This window comes from Mizuhopecten yessoensis, unplaced genomic scaffold, assembly GCF_002113885.1.
Source record: "Mizuhopecten yessoensis strain PY_sf001 unplaced genomic scaffold, ASM211388v2 hete_36142774, whole genome shotgun sequence".
NCBI classification, from domain to species: Eukaryota; Metazoa; Mollusca; class Bivalvia; order Pectinida; family Pectinidae; genus Mizuhopecten; species Mizuhopecten yessoensis.
In genome coordinates, this window is record NW_018484728.1 from 1 (window position 1) to 3,578 (window position 3,578).

Genomic DNA, 3,578 nt, shown 5'->3' on the forward strand with positions numbered 1-3,578 from the left:
TATCACTTCTGGTAAGCACATTGTCAGAATAATATGGCCGGATGGAGTGTCATTGTCATGCTTTGGTGTCCAGATTTTGATATTTTAAAGTAGTCAAATTATCTTCATATAATCATAGCCGGTACGAGGATGCAAAACCCTGGATAAACAGAAGTCCTTTCACAGTGACATAACAGAAACTGAACTTGATATTGGAGGTTTCCAAATGTCTAAGCAATTTCAAAATGAGAAAAATCCATTTTCCCCCAAGAAATCGGCAAGTTGTATGAATTTCCTGAAGCCCTCCAAACCCCCTTGATCTGCCACTGCAGCGACACTAACCTTGTGTGAAGTATCAGAAGATAGTATATAGGTATAGGATACATATGGTAGTGAATAGTGATGCTATTGTGTCTGGAGATTCATCTTTGTATCCGTAATAACAAGAAAGTAAAGGCTGGGACATGTTATAAGTGTCTGATGAATAACAATAACACCTATAATGTGCAATTATTTATTTTCCTTTCTGTTTAATCTACAACAAGGTTACTATAAGCAAGTGTTAATTATAACTGGCATCAGCATGCATGCAACATGATCAAAAAATAAAAATACTGGAATGTAACATCTAGCACTTGTAAAGCTTAGGTAACTGAGCATTGCAGGGGGAAACATATTCTGTTTTTTTATCAAAATTTGACAAATTACTGGTTGTATTAATCTGTAACATTTTTTATTTCAGACAATTTTTCTCCTGACCCTCTCCTCACCATAACGTCCTGAATAATACTAGTATTTGAAAATAGAAAGCAATAGAAAGTCTGAACAAGGCTGCATATTATGCATATTTAAAGTGTACACCAACTTTATTGAGAGAAAAAAAATGCTTTCTTTTCTTTTTTAAGGGCATATATCATATTATTTCCGTGACAGAATACACAATTACAGTGTATTGGTACTATGAAATTTAAAGGACAATATAAATATTTTCATTGTTATTTGCTAAAGCTTCTGTCATTGTTGCACAATGTACATTTGGGATCACAAAACTTACACACTAATGAATACTAAACAGTACTTTTCCAACAGGTAAAACTAATGATTCACCCTGAGATTCAACACTTGACATATATTAGAGGATCAGTTCAATGAGTTATTGGTCAAATTGATAATTGATGAAGCAATCTACCATTGCACTGATTCTTCACACATGATGTACCGTATACATTATGATAAAAAAATCATTCACTTTATATCCAAACAAATTTATTCATTCCCAAAACAGATCGTGTACATTTCATTTGTAGTTTTTTTCAATAATCACTTCAAAACATGTACAATAAAAAATGTATATTTCTGAGTTCAATGCTATAGGAATATGCTGCCCTGTTATTAATTGTCAATTACAAATTATATGTGTATGGAAACACACTAAGATTTGCATAATTGGTTTTTTTCTGTCACAGAATGTAAATTCACAAAAACCCTATTTTAATATACAAAAAAACATATTTATCCATATTTATAGTCATTATACAAAGAATTCTTTTAACTGATAGACCCTTTCACTATTCCATAATATATTATTGGGTGGATGCATGTTCCGTTACTGGAAACCTTCAGCTTGACAACATAGTGTGGGGTTCAGTCAACCACGATTGACACATTGGTATAAAACACATACATAGTTTGTATGAGTGTGCATCATTATGTGACGAGGCTTTAAAACTTAACAATTAAATTTATTGTGTTAAATCATTTTTACATATTTATATCACAGCTTTGCTATTTTGTGTCTTACACATATTGCAAAAATACATTTTATCACTACATATAAATATATTAACTTTAAAAACATCACTATAATACTTCGCATATATATGACAAGCATAATATTGTACATGTAAATGGAATATAATTAAAATTATTTGTCAGGTAAATTTCGAAAATATACCATATTGTACCTCTCATACTGTTGTGATTCATTTAATAGTACCTTCCCCAAACACAATTTTAATAACCAACATCTATAATTTATAACCAGAGTTATCTTTCCCAACACAAATTGTATATGCATTTATCTCTTATTTATAGCCAGAGTTATCTTACCCTGTAGGATTTTAATAAGCATTATCTATTATTTATAACCAGACAATTATGATTCATAAAGATATTGTACCTATTTCTTTGTGTGGAATTGTGGAAACACAGTCCTGTAGACACTTAGAACAAGATAAACACACACAAAAATGAACTGATAGTAAAAGACATTATAATGTCAAGACATTAATGCAATAAATATACAAATAAGAACACAAAAAAAACTACAAGCAAATAGCATCCATAACAAAAGCAGTAATGCATGACCAGGTATGATATATTTCCTATTTTTACAACTTCATAATTCAGTAAAACTTCTCACTATTTGTAACATAATGGTGTCAGCTCTTTTCGTGAAATATTGACTGAATGAAACCTTTTCTTTTTGAAGTAAAATGTATATATCCGTTCTTTAAAACTACAATATTGTCAGCTTGAATAAACACTAAGTTTCACCAGGTATTCAGTTGTTATGTTCTGTATTTTAGAAATGGAAAGTCATTATATAGATAATATTCATCTAGTCTGAATTTCCCATGTCGGTGACCTCAATTGACAAACAGACTACATAGTTCACATGGAAAACAGAAAGACCTGTTAGGCAAATGCTCCATACGACTTCCTGAAAGCTGTTGAACATTCCATCAGATTGTTTCGATAATCCACCAACTCTTCCCAGTGGTCTTCATGTTTCATCATTTCTGTATTTTTACTACACTCGTAATGAAAGTCAGGACCTTTAGACTCGTACCTGAAAGTCATACAATATCAAAATGAATATCAAGACATGATATAACATATCTTCATCATATATATATTTTACTTTAAAGGAATATTGATTTGTAGTTAACTCAAGATTTGCAGAATTTAATATACACATGTAATTGTTTTCTTAGCACATCTGGTTTGCAGGGCGAAGTGAGTCTTTATGCTATGGTTTTATGTATATGTCATACAGTGTTTCATTAAGTTTTTATTCAAAAGAATACTGGTCCTGAATAGCTGAAGATATTTAAACTCAAATTGTAATACATAATCACTGGACCAAGAAATGTATTTCATTGGAGGGTGTTATCCCCCTGAGGCAGAGGGATGCATGGGGCACAAAAGGGTAAATAAGTTTTAACCTTTACAAGAATACAACTTCCTGTCATTGGCCTGTGTGTTGTTATTTTGATTATTTTTCTTGGTCAATGAGAAATCAGATATGGCCACTGGTATTGAGAATGAGTGTGTAGCTAACAATATCTTGCTTATAGATAACAAATGATACAGATATGTAGGTTCGATTGATCTGTTTTTATTTAGTTTTGAGAAATTCTTTAATAATCACCATCGATGATTTGGTCCTCGAATCCGTTCAATTTCTTCATGACGTTTCAACTCCAGTAGTCTGTCTTCCTCAATACGAAGACGTTCCATTCTGAGTTTGGCAATCTCTGACTGGTAGGGGGAAGTAATCACTTTTGATGATGCACCTTTGAAAACATAGTGGCAGG

General features: G+C 31.7%; 1 long non-coding RNA gene across 1 annotated transcript; it reads right to left on the bottom strand.

Moving 5' to 3' along the window:
- Positions 1 to 481: 481 nt before the first annotated feature.
- On the bottom strand, positions 482 to 3,561 carry LOC110444559. Its single transcript, XR_002462259.1, has 2 exons — positions 3,413 to 3,561; positions 482 to 2,830 (listed from the first exon to the last, which is right to left on the bottom strand). It is a non-coding gene; the product is annotated as an uncharacterized LOC110444559 (long non-coding RNA).
- Positions 3,562 to 3,578: the final 17 nt, after the last annotated feature.